Here is a 12,666-nt window from a genome sequence, read left to right on the forward strand (position 1 = left end):
TGCTTTCCCTATTAAACTGTCTTTATCTCAACCCACAAGTTTTCTCACTTTTACTCTTCCGATTCTCTCCCCAGTCCCACCTGGGGGGAGTGAGCGAACAGCTGTGTGGTGCTTAGTTGCCAGCTGGGGTTAAACCATGACAACATTAAATGATTCTGAGCCAGCTCCTGTCAGAAGTAAAGTTAATTTTTGACTCTTTGTTCCAGGCACTACTTGTCAATGGAGGAGAGCTACTTAAATTTTTCCTAGTTGTCTTCCACATTTGTAGAGCTTTAACTCTAGTGGGACTTTTTGCTGGCTAGTCCATTTCTCCCTACGTGAATTTTTTAGTTCATTTTATTGCTGATACCGTGTGTGATTCAATGGTTACTCAGCACCAAATACTTTGCCAGAGTTCCACTTCATTCAGCATCTGAATTTTAACTGTTCAGCACTTGCCACAATCCTCTGTACAATTTCTGTGACGAGTGACCCCACTGGATCATACATAAGAACATTTTAAAATACAGTTCCCACATTTTTCACTTCATAGCATCTGCATTCACCGACAAACTTTCTGAAAACTATCATGTTGCAACAGTAAAAGTGAAACTAGGATTTGACTTACCACTGTTCTGAGTTACCTTTGAGATGTTGCAATTTGTGGAGCTTTTTTAATTTTATTTCAGGACGCAGGGACTTATGCTTTTGGAGGACAGAAGTGTAAGTTCTGTTGATAGTCACTGTGTAGATCCAAGGGCTCATGAGTTGCTGCATGGTAAACAACTGAGATGCTCCTAGACAGGCACTGATATATTACTATTGGTTTCTTGTGAAATGTGTTCCCCCAAGTGTAATTATGCACAGAACGTGCATACATTAAACCCATTTCAACCACTACATTTAGCCTCCTCAGCTTTTGTGAACAGACATGCAAAACACACTCCAACACTTTTTCCTCACTCTTAAAAAGCCCCAGTATCTTTGCTTCCCACCTTTAAAGAAAATCAATGTTTGGCAGCTGTCTTATGTTTTTGCTATGTTCCTGATTTCCCTCTGTTTTTGGCATTGCCAACACATTCTGCAATATGCTGCAGTGCCCTTAGTAACATTTTGGAACAGCCTCGCTAGAAATGCCAGTTCACAGAGGATTGAATTAGCCTGTATCATCTACACTGTGTACAGTTATGAGTTTTGAGCCTTCCCCAGTATTTTATTGTTGATATTTCTTTTCAGATGGGTTATACTCATGTGAGGAATGTCCCAATTTTGTGACACGTTTCACTTTTTTGTTTTGCTCTTACATACTTTGGCTGAAACATTGCTGATGGCACGAAAAATTCTGCATTTCCTGACTGACCAGGCGTATCATTATGGTTATTATTTTAGTTCGGTTTCATGTTCCATTATTAGTAAGTGTATTTACCATATACAGGTTGGCTATCTCGGTTCTTTGGCTCAATATCAATAATTTTCAGAGGCTGAAACTGAATTCTGAGCCTCCAGCTACCCAGATAAAAATAGAATCTGTAATTTGTCACAGGTGTTTGCCAGAACAATTCCAGCAATGGACACAACCCTAAAAATTGCAGGACAATGTTAGATTTACATGACATGGTGGGAACTCCCTCTACCACTACCTGGGATCTGTTTCTAGAGTACTATGGTTTGTGACCCTGTGTAACCATCTATGCTGCCTTCTAGATGTCATTTGATGTTGCTGTTGTAAATATATCTTCATCTACCCTTGAGAATTTTGAAATCAAGTGTTTAAAACCTATTCCTTCCTCACATTATGCATTTTATATTAGGAGCATTATACCAGGTGACCATTATACCATGGACTTGCAGAATCAGGTAGGCTGGAAGGCACCTCTGGGAGACATCCCATCCATCCCCCTGCTCAGGCAGGGCTAATCAGATCAGGTTGCTCACGTCTGTGTCCAGTTGAGTCCTGAACACCTCCAGGGATGGAGTGTGTGTTCCACAGTGTCTCTGTGTCTCTTCCAGTACTGGATCAACCTCATGGTAAAAAAAAAAATCATATCTAATTGAAATCCCCCATGTTCCCCCTTGTAGCCACTGCCTCTCATCCAGTTGCTGTGCACCTCCAGGAAGAGTCTGGCTCTGTCTTCTTTATGTCCTCTGATCAGGTAGCTGCAGACACAACTTTTAGCTGCAGATCTCCCCTCAGATCTCTCTTTTCGAGGCTAAACAGGTCCAGCACTTGCAGCCTTTCCTCATATACCATGTGCTTCGGCTCCAGAGCAGCTTACTGGCCTCCTCAGGACTCAATCCAGTATGTCCATGTCGTTCATGTATTGGAGACCCCCAAACTGGACACACTATTCCAGATGCAGTCTCACAAGTGCCAAATACAGAAGGAGGATCACCTCCCAGACCTGCTGGTTGCAGTCTTGCTAAATACAGCCCAGGATGTTGTTGGCTTTCCCGACCACAAGGTCACGTTGCTGGCTCATGTTCAACTTCTTGTCCTTCAGGATCACCAGGTCCTTTTCAGAAAAGCTGTTTCCCAGACAGCTGACCCTCAGCCTGCATTGTTGCCTGAGTTTATTCCATCCCAGATGCAAGACACTGTATTTGCCTTTGTTGAACCTTCATTAAATTCCTGTTAGCCTATTTCTCCAGCCTGTCAAAGTCCCTCTGAATAGCACCCCTGCTCTCCAGAGTGTTGACTGCTCCCCCCCCAGTTTGGTGTCACCTGCAAAGTAGTTGAGAATGCAGTCTGTCCCACCAGCCAGGTCGTCAATGAAGAGATTAAACACTGCTGATCCCAGTATTGATCCCTGAGGTACGCCACTATTTACTGGCCACCATACAAGTTACTTTGCGTCACTGATCACAACTTGTTGAGCCCAGCAGTACAGCCAATTTTCCACTCACCTTATCATTCATTTATCTAGCTCGTATCTCACCAGTTTGGTGATAAGAAGACTATGAGAGATTGTGTCAAAGGCTTGCTAAAGTCAAGGTATACAAGACACACTGCCCTCCCCTTGTGCACAACATCATCATAGAAAAGAAATGAGGTTGGTCAGACATGGTTTGCCCTCAATAAAGCCATGCTAGCTGCTTGCAATCACCTTCTTGTCCTTCATATGTTTAGAAATGGCTTCCAGGAGGATTTGCTCCATAACTGTCTCAGGGACCAGGTGAGGCTAACCAGTCTGTAGTTACCTAGATGCTCCTTCTTGCCCTTCCTGAGGATGGGTGCAACGTTTGCCTTTTTGTAGTCATCAGGAACCTCTCCCCTTTGAAACTGCCATGGCCTTTCAAAAGTGTTAGCAGCACCACAATGACATTAGCCAGCTCCTCCAGCACCCTCGGGTGCATCCCATCTGGTCCCATGTGAATGTCTAAGTGGATTAAGGGCTCCCCAATTCTATTTTCTCCTACTGTGGGTACTGCTTCACACCTGCAGACTGCTAGGAGGCTCAGGGACCTGGGAGGGCAGACCTTACCAATGAAAACTGAGGGAAAAAACACGTTGAGTACCTGAACCTTTTCCATGTCCCTTGTCACAAGATTCCCTGCCCCACTGAGCAATGAGTCCACATTCTCATTAGCTTTCTCTCTGCTGCTGGTGTACTTATAGAAACCTTTCTTGTTGCCCTTTGCCTCCCTTTCTAGTTTCAACTCGAGTTGCACTTTGGCTTTCCTGACTGTATTCCTACACGCTTGAACAGCGTCTGTTCATTCCTCCCAAGTAGTCTGTCCCTGCTTCCACCTTCTGTGTACTTCTTGTGTTTGAGCTCAGGCAGGAGCTCCATGTTCATCCATACTGGCCTTCTGCCATGCTTGCTCAACTTTCTGAACATTGTGCGCTGTTCTTGTGTTCTGAGGAGGCTGTCCTTGAAGATCAGCCAGCTCTCCTGGGGCCTTTTTCCCTGCAGCACAGTTTCCCATGAAAGCCTTTCCTGAACAGACCTCAATCTGCTCTTCTGAAGTCCAGGGCTGTAATTCTAGTGTTTATCTTGCTCGCTTCTCTCTGGATCTTAAACTCCACAGTCTCACAGTTGCTGCAGCCAAAGCTGCCTTCGACCTTCAGATCTTCAATCAGTTCTTCATTGAGTAGCAGGTCCAACATCTTGTTGGTTCATTGATCACCTGCATCAAGAAAGTTTTCAATACAGTCCAGAAATCTCATGGATTGTTTGCGTCTGTCCATATTGCCCTTCCAGCAGATACTGGGGTGGTCAGGGTCATCTGTGATCACCAGGGTCTGTGACTTTGAGGCTTTCTCCAGCTGCCTAAAGAAGGATTCATCTACCTTCTTCTCTTCTTGATCAAGCTGTCTGTAGGGATATCTAGTACAACACTGCCTGTGCAGGTCCATCCCCTGATCCTTACTGTTGTGGAGATGTAGAGTTCAGCGGTCTGGGAGCAGATGTCTGAGCTTTTGTGGTACTGGGGGGAAATGGTTGGCCATTAGCATGGTATCACGTGCCAGAGCACTTCATTGAGAAGCTGTCAGCATTATCAGCACTGCACCATTGATAGATGCTGGCAGGCACCAATTGAGATGGAAAACAGAGGCTATAGAGTAACAGTGAAATTATCACTGGTGGGACTCAGCTGCAGATTATGACATCTAAATTTAAGTGTGTGGTTATATATGTGGGGCCAGTGTCTAATCTCAAGGTATGAACAAGGGTCTTATCTGCAGCTTGGTGCTCCTCACTTCTAGGTAAGGCAGCTGAAATACGGTTGTGGAGATGAGCTACCTTTCATCAGCGAGAAAAGGAAAAGATCCCTACAGCTGCAAGACGATAACTAACAACATGCTTACTGTAGAGCAGTAAGTGTTTGAGAATCCCTAAGAAGCAGGTACAGAGAGGCTTGCTGGAAAAAGTCCCACGAGAGGTGGGTACTCCTACAAAGGGGAGAGTTTGTACTGAGCTGGGGGCCATCCAAGGCCTCCAAGGGTAGAGCTGGTTTGATATCCCACACACTGCTGTAGCAACGTAACTGGAGCCATTCAAGATGATTCAGGAATTTAAGTCTATACATGGATCATTGCAGAGAGATTTAAAATCTAACGGCAAAAAAAGCTTTTACCAGCAATAACGGATATGGATCTAAGTTTCTCTTCTGAAGCTCAGTAGTATTTATACCTATAGGTATAACATTATAGGACAATGTATGTATTGCTATGCTGCACTATCTTTTATTGCAGGAGAAATCGATTCCCATGTTTTAAAATTTCTTCTAAAATTATTTACATTCTTCAGAATGTTAAACAATAATATTAAAGTTTCAGACAGTGTTTTTCTTTCAGGTAAGTGCCACAGGCCTAAATACAACACATTTTTTTCTCTCTCAGGGGTCAGTCAAGATTTTACAGGTCAGATATGAATTTCTTGATGTTGTTTTTTTCTTTCTACTCCAAATCTATGTGTATTTGTTTTTTCTTCTGCCTCAGACACCTCCTTGTTAGATAAGGCAGGAAAAAACCTGGCAAAGCTGGTGTTTCTTGTTATCTCTCTCTCTGTTTTGGTCTCTCTACTCCTTCATTGTTTGCAGTTGCTTATGTGGGCTCTCTTCTTCAACTCTTACAACACCTGGGCAATCTCCAATTACCTGCCCAGCTCCTTGGCCTTTACTTCTGCCTGCTGTTTGCTTCAACAAGCAAGCCAGCTGCTTTCTCCTAAGATTATTTCACTAACCCCATGAAATCTACCCTCAGCTTATCAAGGCTGATAAATGCTTCTCACTCTGTCTATATGTTGCTGTCAAGAACAACTACTCCTGGGCATTCCTGTAAACCTGCCGGTCTCGTTCTCACCTTCTGGCAGCCTGGCTGAATTCAGGCCTTTTCCCATCCTTTTCCTCGATTATTCAGGACTTGGCTTTTCGATGGTGCTGGCTGCCCACAGTCCTCACTATTTCAATTTAAAGTTCTGATTGTCCAGGTATTTTGCAAGTCAGGATACTGATCCTACAATTCATAATTTCTCCAGCCAACACAGGGCACATGTATATGTGCATGGAAGTAAGCTCTTTAAAGCAAAGAAAGGTTTGTATGTAAAGAGGAGTACATTTTTAGGTACATTGCTATCTCTGTTACAGTAACAGAAATTATTCTCATACTTGATTATCACAGAAGCTAGCAAGTGCCTTCTCCACTGGAATCCACAGTAATATTATTTCTGAAATACACTTTTGCAAATTTCATGATCCAGTATATGACAGTTACTACAAGCAACTGTAAAATATGAAGCTCTTTCACAAAAACCCATACTAGTACCAAATGACATTCAATCTACTATATGTACTGTAAAATCACCCTTTGTGATTGTGGATAATAACAGGGTTTTACTGTGCAGGTGGTTTATGTTGTCAACAAGAACTCATGATAAAAACACAACATTAAGATCAGGCTGACATTAGGAATGAGTGTAGATTGTCAAGCACAATCTGGCAGCTAACTTAAATCACAAAACCTAATTGAATCACATTTTTCTCGCCTGTTGTGGGTGTTTATATAATAGTATGTCCCTTAATATGGTGCGTGGTGTTGGTGTTTCAGAAATTGTCTCGGCAAGAAGGGTGTCAGAGGGGCATGTGCATGTTAATTCAGCCACATCACCCCCCTTCCTCCCAAAAGCAGAGTGAAGGGTCTGGGGAAAGACCATTCTGAGATCTCGACTGCTGTAAAGAGGAGCAATGATACCTTTGCATTCCTGTCCGGAGGACATATGACTGATGCCTAGGAAGAGCCTGGCTAGCTCTCACAGTTGGTAACTGGCCCAAATGTTACCTTGCCATGGTTTACAGAAGCTGCAGCTTTCACTTCAGCTAAATCTCAGTTTTAGGATTTTTTCTTTAAATTATTTTATATGCTTTGTTTTACTCATGTAGCTGATTCTGGAAATGTGTAAGCTAATATTCAATACTGCTTCCTATTAAAAAAACCCACAACAAAACCAACCAGCTTGACTCCTGATTGGCTCATCTTGTGTCATGAATATATCACGTGCTTTCTATAGTGTCTCTCTCCAGAAGTCACACAGCCTGGACTGCTTCTGACAGCTTTACTCAAAGCTCTGCGTCTCCTTACAGAAGAGCAAGCCCCATTTATTTCAATGATGTCACCTCTGGATAGAGATGTACTCGATATAAATTAAGCTGCCCCAAACCTGGCTCACTGACATGGTTAATAATTTACTGCAGGCTTTCAGTGCATCCTTCTCATAGAACCAAAGACAAGCTCCTAAAACATGAAACTTAGGACTGTATAAAGAAATTTCCAGCACGTCTTGCAAGCACTTTCACAACATCTGTAACAAAAGGTTTGAGGCTATTACAGCGGTTCTTTACTCCAAAGACAGAAAATATATAGTGCACACACTAACTGATGCAGGTACAGGTAATTAAGTTGGCCAAGTTCTGTTCTCATGTATTCCAGAAAAATTGTAATAATTTCACTCATTTCAGTAGGCTTCCTCTAGTCTTGAATATTGTAAAGGATTATTTGAGCACTGTGTATTCGTTAGAGATGCAGATTCATTAGTGTCAGAAAATGACACTAGTGTAGTGTCTGAAAACGACTTCCTCATTTGTGAAGCCTGCCTTGCCAGGAAGATATTTACTTTAAACAAAACCCAAACTTGGAGCTGAAGATTTCTCATGATCAAATCTGTCAGCTTGAAAGACATTCTTTCTTAGTTTCCTCCCTCCCACCACATGCCCACTATATACGAGTCTCACAGATTAGAAAATATTGCTCTGTACCACAGATTCATGACAAGTTTTTTTCATCCAAATTAACCTTTGCAAGCTCCATTACTTTTCTGTCAACTTCCCGGTTAGTGTCATAATCAGATTTCTGAAGGCTTAGTTGTATGTGAGAGACACAAAACTGCAATGGGCATTGAATCGCGCTAGCCAGAGCTCTGGAAGAAGAACACCGTCATGAATATTGAGTGGGCACATGCTGATATATGCTACAAAATGGTGACGATGGAGCTCTCTATTTGCAGCTGTCCATCCTTGCTGGCTCATAGGGGGAAGTATGGTTGCTATCCTTCCTTGTCTCCACTTCTGTCACAATACATAGGTAAACTGCTCTAGAAAGGCTTCTAACAGGGTTTAAAGCAAGAAATCTTGTTTGGAGAATATGTAAGCTAGGGAAGAGAAGCTCTACATTAAACGTCTAAATAGGTACCTCAACAAGCTGGCACTGAACGACCAATTTTGCACCTTGCAAATCTTTCTTCTGCTGTCTGGTTCTTCAAATGCAGATTGAATATGAGCCTGAAGACAGCGAGATGTTCAGGTGCCTCCGTGAACAGCCTGACGAAGCTTCTAAGAAGAAATGCGACTTTGATTCTATGAGAAGGCCTGGTTTAATGACAAAGGAAAGAAGGTGCCAATTGCCAGCAGTCCAAGTGCCCTAAGGAGTCCTAAATATAGGACTTCCAGGAAAACATGCATTTGAATTTCTCTCCACCAGACAAGTTTTTGTTCGTGAAGTAAAAGCATTCTCTTGAAAAGAGGTATGTTAATGATTATGGTATGAATTAAACAAGCAATGACATCCCATGAGCTTAGAAAGCCTAACTGTCAGTCATGTTAAAGGGCTACACTTAAAACTACCACAGGGCAATCTGAAGTGATAAGAACACGCCTGCCATCTCTTAGAAAAAATTAACAGGCTGGGTTCCAAGCATTTCTACTGTTGTGAACTGCAACTCTGATAATACTGTTGATTTCCATAATACATGTGAGATATCTCCAACATACTGGTCACTATATATTAAATAGCCAAGGACAAAACTTATGGAGAAGATGATGGACATAAATTTAGTGTGCTTTGCTTGCGTTTTAACTTCTCTGTCACCAACCTAAGTTTCTTCAGATAAAGGGAGGGATATAACCATGGGCCTTCACAGTCTGCCAAAACATCAAAGCACTGGAAAACTTTTACTTGTTTAAAATCACATTGCAAACAGCTACAGCTAATGTGTGGAAGACATTTATTGTAAACATAGTACTTGTAGTGGAAAGATGTTCTTTTGAAAAAATACCAGTTCTGACCATGAAAGTGAAAGGCAATATACAAATTGTGTTTGCTACAGAAAAAGGGCTATCTGAAATTGTAAGCATTTTCTTATTCTTTTGACTGTCTTTTATTTCACCAGAAGTTACATCAGTGGATATGTTCACCACATCTCCATGAAAGTTCTTTTCAGTTTTTAACTTTATATCCCTCTGCTTAGATTTATTTCAGAGAGTCGCAGCATTTTTTTAGATACCGTGCTTGAAGATTATTTTGTAAAACTGCTGGTTTTGTCAATCAGCAGTATTTCTTCTGACTTTCACAAATGTTAAACATATTTGAACTCCTACATTTTCTTTAAAATACAGGTTTTCAAGTAACATTAAAAATAATTACCGTCATCTCACCCTGCTCAGTAACTGATTCAACTTACTTAAAAATAAATTATTTTTCATACTTTGCTTAACATACATCTGCATCAGCCACAAATAGTGTTTTTGTAGGTACTGAAGGTAGAGACTATAGGTTCTACTGCCCATCCCAGTTGAGACATTCATGTATGTTCGAAAAAGACTCCATGCACAAAGTTTATGCCCTTCCTCTAATCCAAGACTTAGTTACATATTCAAACTGAATGCGGTAGGATTCTCAAAAGGGTAATGAATGGAAGGTTTAAAGAGCTCCTTCCCTGACAAGAGAATCTCAGTGGAGGTTTCTGGGGTAAGGGACCACAGTCCCACCAAAGCACAAGGCGGTGACCCGCTGTTGCTCTAGCCCCGAGGCCAGGCAGCATCACAGAGAGGGAGATTTTAAAATGATTAATAGGGAGTGGAGCTTTAGTGCCTAATCGACGTTTATACCTTTGGGGAAAAAAAAACCCTGCTGTCAGCATTGTCAACAACCTGGCTCAAATTTCTCTTTTCACAATAGCAGAAGTGCTGCTAGGTCCACCTGAAGGAATCCCGACTGGCAGAAATGATGCATAGAGAACTCAGGCAGTCCCTCAGTGTGCCAGCAATCATCCAGTTCGACCTATAGACAATCCAGATTAAAGGCTGTAATGTCCTGCTAATGCATTGTTCTCTACAAAACATTTTCCTATGCTTTGTTGCTTACAGTGACCACTCCTTTGCTGGTCTGCAAAGCAGGTATTGTGCTGCCCTGTATCAGCACTTGGCATCTTTGGAAGCTGTGCCTGCGGAAATCATTCTGAGGATCAATTACTCCCAGGAGAATTAATTCAGGATCCGATCCCGCCATGTCCTGCATGCCCTTGGCTCCCAACTTGGGAGATGCTTAGTGACAGGTAGAATTGGGAGACCTCAAGGCCTGCTCCTGGTCTCGCAAAAATCAACTGCAGAACTTCAAATGCCTTGTGCGGTGAAGGATCAGAGTCTCCCTGGGAAGAAGATACAAATGAGCAAGCCTGTGATATCTTTGCACAAAAGATCGTTCGGTGCCACTGCGTAACATGAAAATTCACCAGAAATTTTCTTCAGGCTTACACAGACAATAATTTTACACAAAGAATATTATAATGATGGCTAATAGTATGTCTCCAAAATACCATGTAAAATACATAATGCTGAGATCAATGGTGAGTAAAAGCACTGAAATGACAGCCTTTCAGTTCAAACAAAGCATAGTATTAAAATTCTGGTGGGTGAGTTTGGAAACAAAAATCGTCAGCTTCTGACTGATGTAGTCACCTCCCTGGATGAGTGTCAAAATAGGTCAACAGAGCTTTCTTTTCACAAAAGCTAGAAGTAAATAGAAACTTTGCTGTGTTCCAGCCTAGCTCAGTAGGAAAAGAGACATTCTCACTGTCATGTAGCTTTTATATTTGTTACATGATATTCAGTGATATTAAATGACAGCTGGCAGGTTTTCAGCAAAGGAAAATACTCTTCTCCCTGAGGATGGCACCACCCCTTGCATGCTCGCACCTTCAACGGTACGGCCCAGCAATGTAAAACACTGCAGCACCTCAAGGTTCAGCTCAGCCAAGCGTGGCAAGGTCAGTCAGCGGAGCAGGAGGAGGGCAGAGGAGGAAGGCGGGGGTGGAGATGGCAGTCTGACCACAACCCGAGAGTGACTAGGGCTCAGTTTCTAATGGCAACAATCTCAAAAGCTTCTCTGTGCACAGCTTCATAATTAAGTGTTAAATAAAAGTGCTGTGCTGCAAACAGTGCATCCTCCCTTACAAATTGTGACTTCATCTTCAAACCTTGGAAGTAAGTAATTCAGTCTGAAAATTCCTAACACTTAAGCGAGGACTGTGAAATTAAGACCGGGTCTCAATAGTGCTAAACACAGTGATTTCCTTCACCAAGTATTGCTTGTGATCACTGTGTTCCTACTACTTGGAACCTCATCTCCATGTTAACACACTGCTAGGACATTTTCTAAATGCATTTATAGCTTCATCGTAAAAACCAAGACAAACTTGATCAGAATAATAGATTACAATCACAGGATCTGTGCACAGAAAGAAAAGGTCTAAGTAAGTGGAACAAAGGTCAAAAAAAGTGTAACGTCTTTTTAAAACTTGCAGCAGACTTTCCCCCTAACATGGAAAATAATCCTTTCAAAAACAGGCTCTCAGCCATACAACAAATCTGCAACAAAGCAAGGCTACCAGCAAAAGTCTTTTTATAGGAAAAGCAGAACTCACACCTCAGTACCTGAATGAAAAAATAATACCCTAAAACATCTAAATGACTATATTCATCATAATGCTTTCATGATTACAATTAGTACAAACACATTTGCTGTGCTTCCCAACATCGGTGGGAACGTTGATATGTTTACATCAACGTAAGAGAGATTTGTGTATTTTCCTTACAGCAAACTATTATTTTTAAAACAGTGTAGGAACAGGAAACAGGAAAGCAGACATCTGAAAAAAGGGTTGACCTACTATCTGGTTTATAGCTATCACTATTTTTGTGCACTTGGAGAGAATTATATGTAATCTACATTAGAGTGAGATTTTAACTTCTTTATGCACAACCACGTGATTTTATGAATAGTGGATTCCACCGTATTACAAATGCGACCAAAACTGCCCTCTGCGTGCGCTGGACAAATGTATTTCAGTGGTGGGTGGATTAGTGTACTAAATGAGGTGTGGTTCAGAGAGGTTACTGCAAAGGTTACTTCTGCGATTTGAATTCCTCAGAGTATAGGTGTACCCATGGTGTGCTATAGTGCTGTACCCAGTTTCTCAGGCAATTGCTCACAAATGTTTCTCTGCTCTCCCTTTTCCTTTTGTGTGTATATGCATGCTTTCATGTGTGGTGGGGTGGGGGGGGTGAGAGAAAAGAGGGTTGGGCTCAATACGTCTTCCATGAAGATCTGAGGCTTCTTCAGAGCTCAAATAATGGGAGTATTTTTCCTTTTCTTCTTGGGGAAAAGGACTAACATTAATTAAACAAGGCAGCTTTTCCCATTCAGCAAGAAGCGTTCACTAGTTTTGGCTTCTGGCCACTGGGGGGAAAAAAAAAAAAGAGAAAATCACCAAACCACCTCATCTTGCTTCTGAATTAAGTACGGCTGATACTCTCATTTTAGCTTTTTTCCCCCCAGCCCCAGGAGGCGGGCACTCCCCTACATCCCCGGTGACACCTGCTGGCGAGGAGGCAGCCCATGGGCCGCGGGACTTC

Source organism: Aptenodytes forsteri, unplaced genomic scaffold (genome assembly GCF_000699145.1).
Source record: "Aptenodytes forsteri isolate BGI_AS27 unplaced genomic scaffold, ASM69914v1 Scaffold51, whole genome shotgun sequence".
Classification (NCBI taxonomy): domain Eukaryota; kingdom Metazoa; phylum Chordata; class Aves; order Sphenisciformes; family Spheniscidae; genus Aptenodytes; species Aptenodytes forsteri.